At 42.0% G+C, this 22,010-nt stretch overlaps 2 long non-coding RNA genes across 3 annotated transcripts; both read right to left on the reverse strand.

The window, feature by feature from the left end:
• Positions 1-873: 873 nt before the first annotated feature.
• Positions 874-18,033, reverse strand: LOC118558312. Of its 2 annotated transcripts, XR_004928290.1 has the most exons (4): positions 17,993-18,032; positions 14,382-14,510; positions 1,073-1,151; positions 874-913 (listed from the first exon to the last, which is right to left on the reverse strand). It is a non-coding gene; the product is annotated as an uncharacterized LOC118558312 (long non-coding RNA). The 2 variants fall into 2 exon arrangements; XR_004928291.1 differs by lacking the exon at positions 14,382-14,510 and having other exon boundaries at positions 17,993-18,033.
• A 45-nt stretch (positions 18,034-18,078) lies between these two features.
• Positions 18,079-21,354, reverse strand: LOC118558317. The gene is made up of 4 exons (XR_004928305.1): positions 21,330-21,354; positions 21,020-21,229; positions 19,014-19,077; positions 18,079-18,130 (listed from the first exon to the last, which is right to left on the reverse strand). It is a non-coding gene; the product is annotated as an uncharacterized LOC118558317 (long non-coding RNA).
• Positions 21,355-22,010: the final 656 nt, after the last annotated feature.

Genomic DNA, 22,010 nt, shown 5'->3' on the forward strand with positions numbered 1-22,010 from the left:
AGAGGAAGTCGACTCTCATCCAGACCATCAAAGATGAACAGAACCTGAAAGTGTTCAAAGCTGCAGATTCCTTTGGTTTCAGTAAAGAAGTGATGAACTAGGTCCACCAAGCTGAACTTTTTCTCTTTCATCACATTCAGCTCTCTGAAGGTGAATGGAAATATGAAGTGGATGTTCTGGTGGGCATTGTCTTCAGCCCAGTCCAGAGTGAACTTCTGGGTAAAGACTGTTTTCCCAATGCCAGCCACTCCCTTTGTCATCACTGTTCTGATTGGTTGATCTCTTCCAGGTGGGACTTTAAAGATGTCTTCTTGTCTGATGGTTGTTTCTGGTCTGTGTGGTTTCCTGGATGCTGTTTCAATCTGTCTGACCTCATGTTCATCATTGACCTCTCCAGTCCCTCCCTCTGTGATGTAGAGCTCTGTGTAGATCTGGTTCAGAAGGGTTGGACTTCCTGCTTTAGCGATCCCCTCAAACACACACTGGAACTTCTCCTTCAGACCAGATTTAAGTTGATGTTGACAAACTGCAGCAAGATGTTCTAAATTAACACAAAAAGGTAATTTAGGAAGGAAACCAAATGATCTTCTGAAGATGATGTGAATAAATGTGATTCCATCTCTTCAGACATCAGTAAATGTGTGATTTATCCATCAGGTTAAATCTTTGTAGAAATCCTCTTACTGCTCTGCAGACAGTCAGCCAGCTCCTTCTGCTTCATTCTCCTCAGGAAGATTAGGGTAATCTTCATCAGTGCCTCTCTGCTGCTCCTCCTCTGCTCTTCATCCTCACCTTCCAACACCTCCTCATCATCTCTCTGACTCTCTGAGCAGTCTGGGTCATCTGGATTCAGAACCTTCTGGATCTTCTTCAGCTCCTTCTTCACAAAAGTGACAATGTTGTCCTCCAGCAGCTGGAACAGAATAATAAATGAAGGACAAATCAGACTGAGATCATGGATCCAAACATCAGAACCATGTTGGACAGACTGACGGTCCACTGGTCCACTAAGTCCAGCATGGAGACGACTGAACAGAACCGATGGAAAAGTAGTTGTTGTACATGTACAGACCATAAATATGGAGTCCAGGTGGATTTGATGCTGCCGGGCAGACGGACCTCTGGGAACCTCTGAGTTCTGCTGGTCCACTCTGTGGAGGAACCAGAACAATTAGGAAGGAAGGAAATATTCATCCAGCAGTTTTCAAAGATGAAATCACCAAGAGCTTCACAGTAAAAGTCCGTAAAACAGAAAAACTGAGCATCAAATGAACATGATACAAATAAGTTAAAAAGAGGAAGATGTTTGCGGTATGTGGCAAGGCGTATTGTGTCACTTCCTATTGTCACAGTGTGAATTGCGGACTGTTGCTCCAGACTCTCTCACTTTTATCTTTAATGTCTTTGCTGTAACATCTGTTTTTAACACATAAGCACTTTTAAAACATTTTCTGTTGCTGCACATCACGCTTGGGAACTCCTCGTGTTTCACACGGTTTGCTTTTTTGGCGTGTTAAGAGTGCACTAGCCTAACTTTAGCCTAGCCTAGCTTTAGCTCAACAATGGCTCCTTCTCTATTATAGCTGAAGTAATATTACTATTACTTCAGCTTCTCCGTCTCTGTCTATCCACCTATCTCCTACTCTCTGTGTCAGATGCTTAGTTATTCCTCTGCCTCCTTTAGTAATAATGGTACTTGTAATAAATGTAGTGTTTTTGTAGCTTTGGAGGCGAGGGTGTCAGAATTGGAGACCCGGCTTTGTGCTGTTGAAAAACCAGCTGATAGCCGCCCCTTTGCTAGTGCGGAGCCACATAGAGTAACTTCACGTAGCGGTCCTCCAGTGACGATTCGTAGGAAGCATAGCTCTAGATTTCAGCCCCAAGGTCACCACCAACCCGTCTGCGTTTCTAACAAATTTTCCCCACCCAGCGACACACTCGCTGAGAAGCCGACCCTGGTTATTGGCAGCTCAATAGTCAGAAACGTGGCACTAGAGACACCAGGGACCATAGTCAAATGCCTGCCAGGGGCCAGAACGGGCGACATAGAATCTTACCTGAAACTGCTGGCTAAGGATAAGCGTAAATACACGCTGGCGGTGATGATGGTCACGCCGATCGGAGGTCACTAAAGTTGGTGTTGCTTCGGTGTGTAAGTTTGCTAAAACAATGTCGGACTCTGTAATTTTCTCTGGTCCCCTGCCTGATCTGACCAGTGATGACATGTTTAGCCGCATGTTTCAGTCTGATTTATTAATTAGTCCCAGGCCAATAAATAACTACAGTTCTTTTGAACATTTAACCCTCAGTTTCCCTCATCCAAATTGCAATGCAATAAAACCTCTTCTGTTTGTTGTTATGTATCGTCCACCAGGTCCTTACACTCAGTTTCTTAGATCAGTTGTCAGACTTCTTATCTGATTTGGTGTTAAACACTGACATGGTTATTATAGTGGGTGATTTTAACATTCATGTTGACACAGAACATGATAACCTTAGCGTAGCCTTTAAAACTATCCTAGATTCAATTGGTTTTGCTCAAAATGTGCATAAACCGACACACTCTTGGCTCCATACTTTAGACCTTGTGCTGACATATGGCATTAATTGTGAAGAAGTAACAGTATTTCCTCACAACCCTGTCCTATCTGATAATTTTTTATTAACATTTGAGTTTAATCTAACTGAGTTCTCCACCCCCAAAAGAGGGTTCCATTATAGTAGATCTTTATCGGACAATGCTGCATCAAACTTTAAAGAGTCTGTCCCCCTTTTAATATCCTCAGTATCACAGAAATGCCCTGCAGATGGCAGTAATAGTTTTCTTCCCATTCACAAATAGATGTCTTTGTTAATGGTGTGACTTCCTCATTGCGTTCTGCATTAGACGATATAGTTCCCTTGAAAAAGAAGGTGATTATTCACAGGAAGCTGGCTCCCTGGTTTAATTCAGAGCTGCGTTCCTTGAAGCACAATGTTAGGAAATTGGAGAGAAAATGGCGCTCTACACACCAAGAAAATGGCGCTCTACACACCAAGATGAATCCTACTTAATCTGGAGGGACAGTCTAATGTTGTATAGAAAGACCCTTCGCAGAGTTAGAGCAGCATATCTTTCATCATTAATTGAGGAGAATAAAAATAATCCTAGATTTCTCTTCAGTACAGTTGCCAAACTTACACAGAGTCATAGCTCTGTTGATCCATCCATTCCCTTAGCTCTTAGCAGTACTGACTTTATGGGATTCTTCATAAATAAAACTGATTCCATAAAAACTAAATTAATTGGCATCCTCCCAAACATGATTGCCTTGTCCTCAGTAAGTGAGGCAGTGTTGGAGAAATCTTTAGAACCTGCACAGTGTCTGAACTGTTTAAAAGCAGTAGAGCTTTCTGAGCTATCTAAAATTTTAGCTTTATCTAAACCTTCTACCTGTATGTTAGACCCAATCCCAACCAAGTTGTTTAAAGAGATATTCCCTTTGATCAGTGGCGCTATTTTAGACATGATTAATCTATCCTTAGTAAATGGATATGTACCACAGGTTTTTAAAGTAGCTGTTATTAAACCTTTACTTAAGAAACCATCTCTTGATCAAGATGAGTTAATAAATTACAGACCTATATCTAATCTTCTTTTCTTATCTAAAATTCTTGAGAAAGTAGTTGCTAATCAACTATGTGAACATTTACAAAGTAATGACCTACTTGAGGAGTTTCAGTCAGGCTTCAGAGCTCATCATAGCACTGAAACAGCTCTGGTGAAGGTCACTAATGATATTCTCATGGCCTCAGATAATGGACTTGTGTCTGTACATGTCCTGTTAGATCTCAGTGCTGCATTTGATACAGTTGATCACAATATTCTCCTACAAAGACTTGAGCATACTGTAGGGATTAAGGGGAAAGCATTAGGCTGGTTTAAATCTTATCTGTCGGACAGATTCCAGTTTGTTCATGTTAATTCAATTCAATTTTATTTATATAGCGCTAATTCATGAAACATGTTATATCGAGGCACTTTACAAAGTCAAAATCAATCGTATTATACAGATTGGTCAAAAATGTCCTATATAAGGGAACCAGTTGATTGCTTCAAAGTCCTGACACGCAGCATTCACTCCTGGAGAAGCATAGAGCTACAGGGAGAGTCGTCTGCGTTGTCCATGGCTTTGCAGCAATCCCTCATACTGAGCAAGCATGAAGCCTCAGTGGAAAGAAAAACTCCCCATTAACGGGAAGGAAAAACCTCCAGCAGAACCGGGCTCAGTATGAACGGTCATCTGCCTCGACCGACTGGGGGTTACAGAAGACAGAGCAGAGACACAACAAGAGAGACAAAAAAGCACAGAAGCTCACATTGATCCAGTAATCTGTTCTACATTAGATGGTAATAGCGGGTGATCTGTCTTCCCTGGATGATGTCACAGTTAAGAAAACGTCAGACCAGGTGTACCTACTATGAAGAAAAAAGAGAGAGAGCAAAAAGTTAAAAGCTGAAATGACAACAGTCATTTCAATGTAATGCAATGCAAAACTGGAGAACAGTAGACTGGAGAACAGTAGAACTCAGTAGAGCGAGAAAAATAGGCCCTGATGTCCTCCAGTAGCCTAAGCCTATAGCAACATAACTATAAAGGTAGCTCAGGGTAACATGAGCCACTCTAACTATAAGCTTTGTCAAAAAGGAAAGTTTTAAGATTAGTCTTAAAAGTAGACGGGGTGTCTGCCTCACGGACCAAAACTGGGAGTTGGTGAGGAGCCTGATAGCTAAAGGATCTGCCTCCCATTCTACTTTTAGAGACTCTAGGAACCACCAGCAGACCTGCAGTCTGAGAGCGAAGTGCTCTGTTAGGAACATACGGGGTAATCAGAGCTGTGATATATGATGGAGCTTGATTATTAAGGGCTTTATACGTTAGAAGAAGAATTTTAAATTCTATTCTTGATTTAACAGGAAGCCAATGAAGGGAAGCTAAAATTGCACAGAATGTTTCTAATTTTGCCGATATTCCTGAGATGAAAAAATGAAACTCTGGAAACTCAGACTCAGTCATACTTTAATGATCCCAGGGGGAAATTACTTTTGTTACATGCTCCAGAATACACACATTGTTATATATATATTTACAACATTCCATACAAGGTAATACCATATCACAATACTTGTATCACTTCCCTTGGGAATCCCAGTGAAGTGATGGTGACTTGTGCAAGAACAGTTTAGAGAATGCATAAATGACAGTTACAGAGGGGGGGGGGGGGTTAGGATAGCTGAGGGAGGCGTTATAGAGATTGATAGCCACAGGCAGGAATGATTTCCTGTGGCGCTCTGTGGTGCATCTGGGTAAGAGGAGCCTTCTGCTAAAAGAGCTCATCTGCTGGGTCAGTGTGTCATGGAGAGGGTGTGAGACATTGTCTAAGATGGACTGAAGCCTGGACAGCATCCTCCTCTCTGCCACTGCCGTCAGATTGTCCAGCTCCTCCCCCACAACATCCCCCGGCCTCCTGATCAGTTTGTTCAGTCTGTTGTTGTCGGCAGCCCACAGCCCACTGCCCCAGCATGTGACAGCGAAGAAGAGCGTGCCAGCAACAACAGACTCATAAAACATCCTCAACAGAGCCCCACAGATGTTAAAGGACCTCAGCCTCCTCAGGAAGAAGAGTCGGCTTTGACCCTTTTTGTAGACCACCTCGGTGTTCCTGGTAAGGCAAGGCAAGGCAAGGCAAGGCAAGGCAAATTTATTTATATAGCACAATTCAGTACAGAGACAATGCAAAGTGCTTTACATGATTAAAATATAGGAATAAAGGAAGTAGGGATAGAATGTAGAAGCAAAAAAGAACATTAAAAACAGTAAAACAGTTTAACTAGAACATCCAAAGGCAAATTTAAACAAATGTGTTTTTAATCTTGATTTAAAAGAACTCAGGCTTTCAGCACTTTTACAGTTTTCTGGAAGTTTGTTCCAGATCAGTGGAGCATAGGAACTAAATGCTGCTTCTCCGTGTTTGGTTTGTGTTCTGCAGAGTAGACTGGAGCCAGAAGACCTTAGTGGTCTGGAGGGTTGATACACTGATAACAAGTCTCTGATGTATTTAGGTGCTAAGCTATTTAGGGATTTATAGACTAACAGAAGTATTTTAAAGTCTATTCTCTGAGATACAGGGAGCCAGTCAAGCTTATTGTTAAAGTACACTCCCAGGTACTTATACTCCTCCACAGTGTCTACAGGGACCCCCTGGATGGAAACAGGGGTCACGGGTGTTTTTGTCCTCCTCAGATCCACTATTAGCTCCTTAGTCTTTGTCACGTTGAGCTGCAGATGGTTCAGCTCACTCCAAGTGACAAAGTTGCCCACCAATGACCTATATTCACTCTCATCACCCCCTTCAATGCAGCCAACTATTGCTGAGTCATCAGAAAACTTCTGAAGGTGACAGGACTCAGTGCAGTAGTGGAAGTCTGAGGTGAAGAGGGTGAAGAGGAAGGGAGAGAGGACAGTCCCCTGAGGGGCCCCAGTGTTGCTGACCACCCTGCTGACCACACAGTTCTGTAGGTGTACATACTGTGGTCTGCCCGTCAGGTAATCAACAATCCAGGACACGATGGGTGCCTCCACCTGCATCGCCGTCATCTTCTCACCCAGTAGAGCCGGACGGATGGTGTTGAAGGCACTGGAGAAATCAAAGAACATGATTCTCACAGTGCTCGCCGGCTTGTCCAGATGAGTGTAGACTCTGTTCAGCAGGAAGATGATGCTGTCCTCAACTCCTAGGTGGGGCTGGTAGGTGAACTGTAGTGGATCAGTGAAGGGTCTGACCATGGGCCCTAGCTTCTCCAGGACTAGCCTCTCAAAGGTCTTCGTGACATGGGACAGCTTTTCCGGAATGCAGTCTGGTAAGCTGTCTTCTCACCATGTCAGGTGTGAAGGATATTGTAGTAGCAGCAGCAGGGGGAGGGGTGAGGACCTCAGATCATGGGGGACGTGAGCAGGGGGGCGGGGTGGAGTCGGTGGATGTGGATTGATGTGGTGAGGAGCGGACAGGGGGTCTGTCAGGAGGAGGAGGAGTGGGGGGTGGATCTGGCCTTGTAGGCAAAACAGCAGCGGGGTGACGTGGGGGGTGGGCCGCAGTATCAAACCTATTAAAAAATAAGTTCAGTTCATTGGCCCGGTCCACGCTACTTTTCCAACCCCATCTCTGCTCTGTCTTCTGTAACCCCCAGTCGGTCGAGGCAGATGACCGTTCACTGCTGAAGCCACTAAATGGACTATGAACTGCTGAAACCCAAAATGGACACTGCACCATACTCGCATAACTGCACATTTACACATTTGCACATATGCTTCATGCTGCTGAACTGATGAAGCTACAAAATGGACTCTGAAATGCTGAAGCCACAAATAGACTCTGTACCACATTCGTATATTAAACGGTTCTAATAATACTCTCCTGAATACCGTGAATAGCACACTGTCTATTTCCCATGCATTGTTTACATTGTTACATTGTTTTACATTTCAATTGTTTACATAAATCACTGCTGCACCTTATCCTGAAATTTACTGCAATTTACTGTGATTTTTCAAGCTGTATGCAAACGAAATTTCGTTCTGTACGCACTTTGTGCATACAAAATGACAAATAAAGTTGTCTATCTCTAATCTATCTCTATACTGAGCCCGGTTCTGCTGAAGGTTTTCCTTCCCGTTAATGGGGAGTTTTTCTTTCCACTGTCGCTTCATGCTTGCTCAGTATGAGGGATTGCTGCAAAGCCATGGACAATGCAGACGACTCTCCCTGTGGCTCTACGCTTCTCCAGGAGTGAATGCTGCTTGTCGGGACATTGAAGCAATCAACTGGTTCCCTTATATAGGAATTTTTTTTTTTGACCAATCTGTATAATATGATTGATTTTGACTTTGTAAAGTGCCTCAAGATGACATGTTTCATGAATTAGCGCTATATAAATAAAATTGAATTGAATTGAATGAACTAAAAGGATGAAGACCAGGACCACCCAGTAGACATTTTAAAAAGTGGGCCTTGAACTGGGACTTCAAACTGTCCACACTGTCAGCAGATCTGATGCTGGTGGGGACAGTGACCCAGAGCTTGGAGACAGTGGAGGTGAAGGTTCTGTCCACACAGGTCTTCAGGACAGTGTGTGGGACATCCAGCAGGTTCTGATGACTAGATCTGAGGTGGTGTGGACCTGGAGGAGGTCTGAGATATGTGGCTGTGTGTCCATGTAAGGTTCTGTCCTGGATGTGATGGTGAGTATTTTAAAATGGATCCTGTAGGTCCCTGGAAGCCAGTGAGCTCACATTATATCTGTCCACACAGAGACAATCAGAAGGTAAAGGTCCATGAAGGACATCTGGATGTGAGCAGAGAACCAGAGGATCCAGGTAGTTGGAGATGTTTAATGTTCCTGCTGATCCACTAAGAACCAGCAGAACCTCTGATGGTCCACTTCAGCTCAGCTTGGTTCCACCAACCACATGATGAAGCTTTCCTTCCCTGCTGAACTGCTCTCACAACGCACACAGGAACCAAGTCTTGATGGGTCAGACTGGCTCTACCAGCTATTTCCCAGCGGGTCGTGGAAATGTGATCCACTGTTAGTCTGACATGGAGCCAGGAAGCAGCAGAACCTCCTGATCAGCATCAACACTCCACACATGAAGACATGAAGGTGTTTTCATCAGAACAGGGCAGCTGATTTCTGGAGATAACGGATCAAACCTCTGTCTGCAAATAGAACTGGAACATCTGAGAGCTCACTGGGAGGAACTGGGTTTCTGTTCTTGGCTCTTAAAGAAATGTAACGGGTCATTTCCAGAACCTCAGACCCCGACTGAGGAGACCGGTCCATACTAGGGCTGGTGATTGGCTAAAATATCACAACATGATTCCTTGCAGTGAAATCATGGATTTTATTAGTTTCCCAAAGTAACAATAAAGCTGTTGAAGAAAAATCTAGAGAAGCATTTAGACCAGAGCATTTCTGGACCCATTTTAATGAGTTGCTGCAGTTCTGCTAACTTGTCTGAAGCTCAACTGAAATGTAATAAATCCATTGAGATATTTAAGAGCTGAAGAACAGCTGCAGCTCTAAACTCCTGTGAGGGAACAACACCAAGTCTCTGGTTCTGATCCCAGTGATTGTTCCAGCTCCAGCTGAGAAGAACTGAAACTCTTCAGTCACTATAACTGAGGAAGACTTCCAGATACGATGACAAAATGGTTCAGGAACAAAGAAAGAAAGTCCAGTTGGTTCCATGTTGGATTTGATTCAATCACTATGAATATGGGAGAGGGACTAAAGAGTCCAGTTAGCTCATTAACATGGAACAGAACCAATCAGAGTGAGCTCCAGTCCAAACTAAATCTTTGACTTTAAGCAGAGAAAAGTGTTTAATGATGGCGACTAATCAATGAGGCCCAAAAGCAAACAGATCAGAGCTGTTAAACATGATGTAGCAGCATCCAGGACGCCTCCAACAACATCCATTCTTTCCACTTTCACTGCTGTGGTTCTGGAGAACATCCAACACACACCGCTTCACATATGAACATAGAAATGTGGGAAAAAGAGCTGAGCTCACGTTAAACACATGTTGGAATAAAAACATTTCAGACTGACTCAGTTTCCACAGTTACAGCAGTTAGATACAGCTCACCTCTCTGAGGATGAAGGTCCTGAAGATTTGAAGTTAACAGGTTTACCCATTGACCAGTCGCTCTTAAAGGACACACAGCTGGGTTCTGGTTCTGGTGGATGTTTACGTGGCCATCTCTTAGGAATCCTGTCAGAAAAAACTTATTACAACACATTTAGTAGAATTTTACTTAAATACATTTTAAATATGACTGATTATTAAACAACGAGCTGTGAGAAACAATAGAACCAGATCCTAACTTGATATTCTAAATGGTTCCCATCAGAACCGATCCAATCCCCCATCATGTTCCTGATCATTGATCCTCCATTTTGATGACACCTCTAGGGAAAAGTATGCATGATAATTATAATCTTCATTCAGCGAAGGTACACAATCTTTATTCTGTCGAAGGTTTCAGTGTCACATGTTCTACTGTGTGTCGGCTGCTCAAAGCAGTCAAATAAGTCTGATTAGCTCCACCCCAGAAATCAACTCCAGTTTCCCATCCATCCGTCCGTCCGTCCATCCATCCATCCATCCATCCATCCATCCATCCATCCATCCTCTTATCCGGGGTCGGGTCGCGGGGTAGCAGCTTCAGTAGGGAGGCCCAGCAGAGAGACATAGTCCCTCCAGCGTGTCCTGGGTCTCACACAGCAGGATTTTAAAATAGTCTGCTGATTAGAAACCACACGTAACGATAAAAATCCTACATAAAACATGTTTGGTCACACAGTGTGAGGTGTCCGGTCAGACGACAAGCTGTTATAGTTATTTTTATTATTCGCTACATGTTTTACGTTTATTGCATTTATCATGTATTTACTCATTACTACTGAGGTTTTAAGGTCTGGGTTTATTCAGACATCAGAGTGTTTTTCAGAGGACTGATATCTCTCCTATGTTACAGAGGGAGGTCTGGGGCAAGAAACAGCCTCACCATAAATTTGTGAGCACCGTCTTACCTGTGGCTTACACCCAGCCATCTGTGGTTACTCCTTTTCCTGAGGACTGAATGATTAACTGTTAAGGTGGTTCTGCATACCTGAAACTGCTAGTTTACAATGTCAAAGGTCACACTAAAGTATGTTTCCCCCTTCCTTAAGTTCTGCAATGAAACTAGGGCCCCTCGCTTTTTGAGATGATAAAAAGTACAGCAGCAGCAGCAGCAGAGTGGATCTCAGAACAGGAAAGAGATGTAAAGGAATTCATCTCTCTGCTGGTCTCCTTCCAAGATTTAACCCTGTTTTCTCTCTTCTATGTATTATTTAATGAATGTTTTAAAGGTTTAGCTGAAGATCATTCAGATGTCAGACGGGAAATCTTGAGGTCTGAGCGGTCCTGATGTCCTGCTGAGCGGACTGATCGCTCTGAACACACCACACATGGCAGGATATTCTCTTAAGATTATTTTAAGAGACACGTTGATAATCAGCGTCTCTCTGAAGGGACTAGCAGGTCATAAATCAGGCTAAAATTCCTGCAGTGTGAACCGGCCTTTATCCCCAACAGAATCTCTGTCCCCCGTGTCGGGAGCATGCAGCAGGGAGAGCCAACCCAGTCCACTCCGTCTCATTTCCAAATATTTACACGTGAAAATAGAGATGTTTTATTTTTGTTAGCTGAGAAAAGAAGAGGGTCGTTACATTATCATTAAGTTAGTGGTTAAAACTGAAGATTTAACACATCAGTACAGGGTTGTTTGAACAGACCGAGGATGTTTGGCTAATGGATAATCTCCTCTTTTTAAACTTGATGATCTCACAATAACCTCTTCTCAGAAAGTAAACGGCTCTGTGGTCATTTGCAGATGTTTCACAAAAACAATATTTGCTTTGTGTTATTAGATTGTTGCGTGTCTCTCTGCTGAAACCATGAATCCTCCTTCCTGTGTCCATCACAGCTTTCTGGTTGTTCCTGTATTTTTATTGCTAGATAAACCAACATGAATGGATCATATAAACAGTGACGTGCGGTAGGGTTTATAGCTGGTGAAGCACTGACGTCATCAGTCAGATTTACTAATATATAAACTCTACAGAGTAGACTCGTTGCAAAGTGCTGAAGGAGACTAATTGAGCCAAATCAATTCACCAAGAAACATGGAAAAATATTGATTCTTTGATGAAAAAATAAATAAAACTAAATTATTTGCGACAGACTGGCGACCTGTCAAGGGTGTACCCTGCCTCTCGCCCAGTGAACGCTGGAGATAGGCACCAGCACCCCCCGCGACCCCATGAGGGATAAAGCGGTTCGGAAAATGGATGGATGGATGGATATTTGTCTTTTGATTGAAAACAGTTTATGAGTTATGATGGATTTCTGCATTTGTAACACATTTAAAAACTATAACACACATTACGCACATTTCATTACAAAGACAAAACATGAATAATTATCGCTGCCTTACTTCTACTTATAAATTAAGTCCATGCGCCGCTCTTTCTGAACAAAAATATCTTCATTTTCCGGTAAAAGTTCTCTTTATCTTCTTCAGTTTTAAAAGTCTCTCAGTCTCAGTGGAGCTCACTGCCAGGGAGGAAAGCCTTCCTTCATCAGTCCTGTTCCAGCTGTATGTTTGGAGTCTTTTTAGTGCTTTACTTGTTTAACAAAACTCGCTAATAATACATCCATAACTTGCTGTCACTCTACAGTTTTGGGATCAGGAGCGGTGCTCCTTGAGCGCCCCCTGCCTAGTGGCCAAGGAACTGCCGGCCTCACCTACAACCAGCTATTTGCTGTTTATGATCGCCCAGCAGCACGAAAACATGTTATCTGCACACAGTTTGATGACCAAAACAAAATTCGTAATCCGCATACATTAAATTGTGGAAAATCAGTTCATAACTGTTTGAACAATTAAATTTATGATCTAGAGACAGGAAGATGCATTCACAGAATGGAAGCCAGCGCAGATAACATGGGATGGAGGGATTACCGGCTTCACTATCAAGCGCCACCAAGGATTTACATGAAAATAGCGAAAAGTCTGCGATTTTAAAGAGAATATGATAAAAAATAAGGAAATTAGATAAAAAAAGAACTTTTATTACAAATGACTGAGTGAATCACAATATATATTATGTTATCATTATTATATATTTTTTTTCTTTCCATGATGACAGGTGAGGCCTGGCCTCACTTGCCTCCCCTGACTGCACATCACCGCATATAAAACATCCTTTGTGATCAAATAAACACTGAACAAAGTTACAGCTGAACTGTAAAGCCCCCCCAGTTTACATATTATTATCCAACAATACCATTTCTCTGCGTTCTTTCAGGGTTTAGTAAAGGGAATGAAACAAACTCCTGTCATATGGTCACCATGGTAACATGGAGAGTCACTCCAGCAGACAGCAAAGCAGCAGAGTTTCATTGTTACATTTATATTTGCTGATGCAATATTCAGGACAGAGCTGTCTGCTTCACCTCTACACAGCTTGTCTGACCACAACATGGCCGTGAATCAGACACACTGCCTGTTCTACATTTAGTAAGTTGACGTCATTTGAGGAATGCCCCATCAACCCATCCTCCGTACTTATAAAGGGAAATGCAACATTTAAAGACACTTCATTACACTTTGATGACATTTGTAGCAGAACAATACTTCATATTTTCATATTATCCTTTCAGAAAGTGTATATAATATTTCTTTACTGGTTTTCCTAACCCATTTACTGCTTCAATGGAGGCTGCCATATTTTTTGTCTTTAAAACTTTTACTGAAAATCATAAGAAGAAGCTTGTAGAAACAGTCTGCATACCTGATGTTTGAATTTATACACCTGTGGTCATGAATATGGTTAGAACATCTGATTTCTATTTAGATGGGTGGAGAAGCCTTTGTCTAGTGGAGAGTGTGTCTAGTTTTTCAATCTGGCCAAATTACATGAGAGACACCTAGACTTTGCCCCTTTGACTTCTAATGTGGTTTTAAACAGTTTTTAGTAATGTGCAGGCAGATATATCCTAAAATCATCCTTTATCCATACTAGGTCTGGATCTATTTAGTTACGTCTAATTTAACATTCATTTATAAATATAGTGGTAGTGGCTCTCATTGGTGTTTGTGTGAAGGCTTCCCAGCTACCACTGGGAGTCTGGAGGAGAATCTGTGCTTTTGTCTTAGGCTGATGAATGTCTGAGAATAATAACCAGCTTTACATGCTAAATGTGTAAAGTTAGATTCTAATGTGTAAAATAGCTGGAGGTATAACTTTATTATCAGGATTATGCTTTAATGTTAACTTCAAACCAGCAAACAGCAGAAACTGTAACATGTAGAATTACTGTCAGCTTCACAGCTTCTACAAATAAATCTGTGCTTGACACGTTTAATGGGACATTTCAGATTAAGGATTAATTTTTAATCACTTATTGTGTGAAAATAACAATCACTGTAATGTATGTTTACTGCTTACATTTATTTATAACTTTTAATGAAAATACATTCTTAATTCCAAAGGAAATATAAATGCTGGTATAACTGGAGCTTCTTCCATGAGGTGATTGGCTGCATGCAGGAAGGATCTCATGTGAATCTGAGCTCCAACAAGGCCTCACCAGCAGGTCTATAAAACATGGAACTCAACACTAGTCCAGACTTTTAGATAAAGTTTAAATAAACTGTTAAAGCTTCCTGGATGGGAACATCTACAGATTCAGAAGAAGCAGCAGTTACAGCAGTTAGATACAGCTCACCTCTCTGAGGACGCAGGTCCAGAAGATCTGAAGTCAATATAACGATTATTTGACCTGTCGCTCTTAAAGGACACACAGCTGGGTTCTGGTTCTGGGTGTTGTTGAAATTTACGTATCAGTGTCTTAACACTGCAGTGAGAAAAAAAAGTATGTTAACACATTTGGAGATTTAAATGTTTTTTTTTTTCAAATACGACTGATCATTAAATAAAGAGCTGTGAGACACAACAGAACCAGATCATAAACTTGATGTTCTAAATGGTTCCCATCAGAACCAATCCAATCCTCCATCATGTTCCTGATCATTGATCCTCCTGAATAAAGTCCAGCCTTGTTTCTAGAGCAGAAAGAGCTGTTTCTGAGACAAACATGTTGGTTAGAAATGACTGAGAGGACAGTTTGGTGATATTAGTGTTGAGCTCTGACATGGAGAAGAATCCTGAGTCCTTTTCACTGGGACCATCAAGGAGGTTCTGATGGAGCTTCATTAAGTCTTGGTGTTGTGTTTGTAACGTACTGAGGTGGAACCAAAGCTGATCCACTGCTGAGTCCAGAATAGAGGTTGTTCTAGACGCCTGATCAATAATGAAGTGAAGCAGCTGATGCCCACTAGTCAGAACTGACAGTTTTCTCCATTTTAACCAGAATCACTGATTAAAATCATGATGTGATGAGTTGTCAGCTTCATATATTCATATAATAGAAATTCATCCTGATTTGAGTGAAAAACTGGACTGTTGAAAGAGAGTCAATCAGTAGATGGACCATCAGGTTCTGTTGATCTGGGTCGTGTTTAGAAAATAAATGTAAAGATTCTTCCATAAATGTCTGATCAGCCGTCCTTCTTTCTAGGATAAATAATGTTGAACACATGTTGGTCATCAAGATCCAGGAAATGTTCTGGAAGTTGGTGAGTTTTTCCAGATGTGTCCTGCTGGAACCCAGAGCTCTAAGCAACAGGCTGGTGTCACTCAGCTGGTTGTGCAACACTGACTTGCTGTTTGTCAGAACCCACTGGTACCATGCTGAGCTGCTCTGTTCAGTCTGGATGAAGCAGCAAAGAGGAACAGCAGCAGCTTCAGGACCACTTGGTCTCTTCTGGCCTGATATAGTGAGAACAGTGTCCGAAATTAACTTTGTTATTCACCGGCCAAGTTGGCCGGTAGATGTAAAAATCAACCGGCCAGGCATATTTTTTACCGGCCAAAATATTAATCCTGACCAGACCTCAACTTTTATAAAAATTAAGAGTGAGATTATGTTAATTATGGGGGGTGTGGTTGGGGTCGTGGCTGACTGGACCCTGGAAGAGAAACCTTTGTTTCCTGACTTAAAAAAAAGAAAATATTGTAGTTGATTATAAAAGACACAATATGAATTATCAGATTCACATCCAGGCGATTAAAAAACACTACAGATTATCATTATTCTATCCATGTTGGTCTTATTAGTGAATGAGGCAGAGTTTCATCAAGCCTGTACGGTCAGTGGGGGTTCTAGGCCAAATTTAGCAGGGGGGGGGGGGGGGGGGGGGGGCAGGGGGGGGCCAGTATTTTTCACAGGGGCACAGAACAAAAGATTGGGGGGGGGGGGGGGGAACTTAACAGGTCAACATTTCATTGTTTAAAATAATAAGTAAGCCAAAGAGCCAATTGTGGCTCTGGAACTGCAGGTTGCAGACCCCTGATCTTTTCTCAATACAGCGGGATCTTAACGTGAAACAGCTTAATTTTAATTGTTATTTTTTTTATATTTTTTTAATTATTTTGTTATTTTATTATTGGGTAAAAACATAAACAAAAAAAAAAAAATACAACTGATCCAAATGACCAGTCAGTCACGTTATCTTTGTCAGCATTTTATCATCCTAAGAAATTTAACATCATGTTTTTAGTACAGGGGCCATAACAGGGGCCAGGAACAGTTCTACATGGGCATAGGCCCCTGTTGGCCCCTGTTCAGAACCGCCCCTGTGTATGGTTCAAAATTTTCCCCTCAGCTGCAACACTTAAAGCACTCAGGGTTCACGCTGCGTCTTTACGCTGATCTCGCTGCTGGATTTTACCATAGACATCATATACGTAGACGCGTCATAGGGCGCAGGTTCGCACGTCAACGTCACCGCCATATTGTATGTGGCAGAAAAAAGTTGAGTTCTGTTATTGTGAACGTGGATCAGAGAAGATGCCTCATTCCTGTGCTGCAATAAATATATATACACACACACACACACACACACACATATATATATATATATATATATATATATATATATATATATATATATATATATATATATATATATATATATATATATATATATATATATATGTGTGTGTGTGTGTGCGCGTGTGTGTGAATGTGTTATGAATATGATCAATTTGTTAAATCTAAACATTGTGGTCTTAATTATTTCATAAAACCGTGTCACACGTGAACCTTTAGGAACAGACTTTTTGGGTGGGTATTAAAGAGGTAAAAATAATAATATGAGGAAAAAAAAGTCCTAGGTCAAGAAAGTAAAAATAAACAAACAAACACAAAAGTGATAATGTTATGATAAAAACATCATATTGTGAGAATTAAGGGGGAACATTTCCAGAATAATCACAGTTTGCAGAATTATTTCACTCCTGGAGTAATAGGGCCAGGTTAGATTATTTTAAATATTTTTATTCTTTAGGAGAATAAATTCAGGAGAATGAAGCTAAAGGGATACGAAAATAAACTTGTAATATTACAAAAAAAATACTACGAATACAAAGTATATTCAGAGATTAAAGTCCCTCTGATACTGTTTAAGTGACTGAGTAACTGCAGATTTGCCACATTTAAGATGGCGGACGCTCTGACGCATCGCAGCACAGGCAGAACCCGCCCAATGACGCGTCTACTCTTATATTATGTCTATGGATTTTACCCTCGTGCGCTGCGCCCCCGATGTTACAGGTTACATGTAACGTAATTTTGCGCACCTGAATTCAAGCGCAACGCACCACGCCCACTGAAGCACCGCTGGTTCTGTGTCGTTAAAAACAAAAGAGCATGAAAAACAGTTATCGACTCTGACTTTAATTGGGACATTTTGGTACGAGTGGAAGGACATTAAACGTAGCGATTCACGTTTTGAAGGCTGGCTGCTGATAAAAGCACCTTGCTCCGAGAGGGGGCGGGGGAGGCGCAGTAAGAGCGGTGAAGAGCCGCAGCGCAGGTAGTTAAAAAAAAAACAGAATAAATAAGAACGAAATTTATAAACAGACTAATTGACGTTTTAGACTGTATCTGGTTAGCAGATCTGTTTTCTGATCCAGCGTTCAGCCATGACTGGTTCTGAATGTGAAAGAAGCTGAACCAGCACCGCAGAAGGCGGGTCTAGACTGAGCTCTGGATGGACAGAGCTGTGAACGGATCATATGGGTTTCGTTATTTTTATGTTATTTTTATTTTATTTGGTACAAACATTTACTCGCCATGTGGCAGCTAGCCCTCTGAAATTCACTCGCCAAACGGGAAATTTACTCGCATTTGGCGACTGGCGAGTGTTAATTTCGGACCCTGGTTGAGAACGCTGTGTGAAAAGGGCTCTGGACACTTAGAGATGCTGATCTCACCTCTGAGCGTGGCTCTGGCTCTCAGCTTCCCCACACAGAGTGGTTTTAGAGGGAGGGACTCCCTCCTCTCTGTCCTCACACTGATCCATGCTGCTGAATTCACATCCACATCAGCTCACACACACTTTCTACCTTCACCTGCAGAGGAAACACAAATCATTCATCTGCACATCAACTCTGATCATCCTTTACATCATTAGTGCTGGAAAAAGATCAGCTGCTCCTCCTCTGATTGGCTCTTCTTCTCTGCTTCATATCAGTGTCAGTTGAATGCAGTCAGACAGCAGTGAGAGGCAGAGGAAGCTGCCATCAGCTGCTGTACTTCTACTATCAGTCCACTAGATGGAGCCATGGAGCAACATTTCATCCACTGACACTGATTCACTCTGACTGAACATCAGCAACTATTTTATTTCACAATCATCAAACTCTACAAGTGGATTATCTGCTGCATCAAAGCTGAACTATTTAATAATCTGACTGAATCAAACACATTTTAACACTGATGTCATTTTATTTTGAAAGGACTCACAGGAAGCAGCAGGAAGCTGTTGTGTCTGACTTTAATGGGAGACCAGAGTTTGATTCCTGCTCCAAATCTCTAGAAAAGCTTAGATCTCCATATCTGCTCCACTCAGACGTAGAAACATTCAGATCTCTGATAAACATTTAAGTTTTTTCTTGATCAGATTATGTTGACACATCTGACATGTTCATGTGTTTTTATTTATAAATTTATTCCTATTTATTTTAATTTATTCAGTGGAATATTTGGTTCCCTTGCTTGGTTAAACTCTAGAGGACTCAGACCCACTTTTACTGGTTTTAATGTGACTATTAATAAACCGGACCTTTGACTGTTGGACCTCCTGAGTGATCTAAGGAGCTGTAATCTGTCGAGTCAGCAGCAAACTGATTGGTTGTTAGAACCAGATGGACTCTGACCCGGCACACCCCCCATATAAAATACATTCACAGTGTAAACATCAGCTGCTGGTGCTGAAGAAGAAGATTTGCTCACATTTACCAAAATGGAGCCAGAGCCAGAGAAGTGGAGCCACAGTGAAGTCCGGGCTTTATTGGACCTGTGAGCAGCAGGAGAAAAACAACATGAGGTTGAAACAATGGAGGCAAAAAGTGAGACACCTGAAGCAGGATCATAAAGGTCAAAGGTCACAATAACCAGAGTGGATCAGATAGGAAGAGCAGTAAATGGTTTATTTCACTGAACTCGGTTCTGAGGCGTCAGCAGCTTTTAATCCCAAAGTCCAACAGAGATAAAGTGGAACCAGATGATTGGACCTGGATCCGTCTCTGATGTTCAGACTAGAAACTAGCTGCACATGAGGATGAAAACAGACTAAATCAGGGTTTACCACAGATGGTAGATGGACTTCTGTCAGCCTTTGTTAAAGGTCCAAACATCCAGAACCACAGCAGGTTCTAGTAGCTATGATCCAGTACAGTGAACTAACTGGTTCTGATGCTCTGCTGCTGTTCACTCATTTCTACATTCAGCCATTCATCACTGGTCAACATTCACTTCTAGATGAACTGCTTCATTTCTTGGGTTCTGGTCCAAACTTTAGTCATTTAATCAGGATGTTTTATCCAGATAGTTCTAGAGCAGCATCCCGGACTCCTGGAAGGACTTCTGGGTTTAAAATAAGCTGCAACATTCAGCCAGGAGACCCGGTTCCTCCAGAATCATTGATTTTAGCCACAGTTTCTCTCTCTGCTCATTAAAATGATCAGAACTCAGTAATATCACAGTTTTTCTAACAGCAGATTAAACTCAGTCCCAAAGCTGATGATGCTTCTGTGTTAATAAACAGCAGCTCCATGGTCCACATGACTGGTACCGTTGGGTCCAAAGCATCAGGAAGATCTCTCAGCACCAAGAAAAGGGAACTACTTCCTGTTGACACCAGCTCAGACTCCTCTGCTTCATCAGCTGGAGCTGAAGTTCAGAACTTTGGATCAACAGGTTCTCAGAGTTCTGCTAGAAGGAGGACCAGAACATGTTGAGCTGTAGAGCAGATATGAGACCATGCCTCAGCCTCTGCTTCAGAACCGACCCACTAGATCTGGTCGGGTAGTTCAGTGTGAAGCAGCAGGCCTCTCCAGGTCCATTTCTCCATGCTGATCCCTTCCTGTGTCACTAACAGCATTAAAAAGCAAACTCACTTCTTTTAGTTTTTATGCAGAAATCAAAGCATCAGAAGATCCCAGCTGGTGACAGAGTTTAAGAAGGTGGACATCAGAGCCTTGGACCTGAAACTGGACCAGAACCATTAATATTAACTGGATCAGAACCAGTTTGAGCTCCAGATTCTCTGTGGTTTCATGAACAAAGATCTTTGTTTAATGAAACTTTAGTTTGAAACATGAATTTAAGGAAAACAATGTTCCCAACAAGTTCTTAAACTCCTCAGACTCTTCATTTAGGAAATAAAATACTAACTAATAATTGTCCCTCATGGGTCAAACACTGTGGAACAACAGACTGATCACTTTTAGCAGCAAATCAACCTTTAAGTCTGATTACTGCAAATATTATTGTTTTATTGATAGATTTATTAGATCAATGTTAAACTTTTGGATCATCTGACTTTTAATGAATTCAAATCTAAAATATTGATGATGAAAACTTTAAAGCTGTTAACATTTCCTGGTCTGATTGGACCCACCTTCAGGTCTTCAGCTGTTCTTCAATCTGCTCTCTGAACAGCAGATATTTTACAGCTGCCATAAACAACAGGCTGGAGAAATATCAGAACCAGAACCTCAGAAGTTCTGCTTCAGTCACTCTGAATTTATCAAACCAACCATCGTTCTTAAAGGGACAGAAACACATTTTAAGACGATCCACAAAGTTTAACGAGCTGCAGAACCTCTAAAGAGACGGTTCAGGTTTCAAGTGGACCTTTGTAACTTTAGCAGAACAGCAGCAGAACCTTTAGATCACATGTTTTTCTCAGAGTCCAGAGTTTCTGGTTGGAGGTTAAAAGGTGGTTTTAACTCAACATGAAGGACGTTCCTGTCTTTAAGCTCCCAGATATTTAGATTTTAGACGGATCATCTGGAGCCGTGAAGCTCTGATTGGGTCGACAGAGTTCTGCTCATCTAAACATCACATCTGAACATCAGCTGTTCATCATGTTGTTTGGTTCCAGTTCATCAATAATCTAATAATCCTGTAGATTAGTCTTCAGACAGCAGAGATGAAACTTTGTGCTGAAATCAGAAGTGAACATGTTCTCCAGACATCAGAGAGCAGAAACAAAGAGGAAAGTTCCTCAAGACAAAGTTCTGGTAGGAAACAAAGCAAACTTACAGTTTGTTCAGACGGTCCAAAGTGCTGAAGAACAAGATGTGAACCACTGAGACACAGGTGAGCTGCTACCTGGAAGGAGGCGGAGCTTCAGCTGTGATGGAGGTGGGACAGGTAGGAGGGCGGGGCAGCAGCAGGAGCAGCAGTGGAGTTCCTGGAAGCTTCAAGGTTCAAAGTTTCTTTCTTCTCTTCAAGGAGCAGTTTGGTTTGCAGCTGCCAGGAAGACATCAGGACAGAAAACAACAGTCACTAAACACCAGCTTCATCTGCTGGTTCTCCTGCAGAACGCTGAGAGCTGCTGGAAGCGGCTGCTTCTCCATGGTGGCAGTGTGTAGCTGCGTCCTGAATGATCCAGTAGTTTAGCTGCACATCTTCAGCCTGCAGCTGGTTCTGGTGTTTAACAGGAAGTGAGCCGTGCCGGCAGCTCAGAGAAAACCTTCCAGCAGATTCATTCAGATCAGGTCCACATTAAAACAAGGCAGCTCCCAGTCAGAGTGCTGCAGCTTCTGCTTGATGCTTTGTGTGCACGCTGCTTTCTGCACACAGCACCAATGTGGGCTTCAGAGGTTCTGTCCGTCTGGGTCCAGAGGTGTTTCTCCAGCTTCACTCCTTCAACAGACGCATTCTTCCTGAAAACAGAGGAGGACAGTCGGCTTCTTCCTCACATCACTCACAGCTCTTTAG

This window comes from Fundulus heteroclitus, unplaced genomic scaffold (genome assembly GCF_011125445.2).
Source record: "Fundulus heteroclitus isolate FHET01 unplaced genomic scaffold, MU-UCD_Fhet_4.1 scaffold_122, whole genome shotgun sequence".
NCBI lineage: Eukaryota > Metazoa > Chordata > Actinopteri > Cyprinodontiformes > Fundulidae > Fundulus > Fundulus heteroclitus.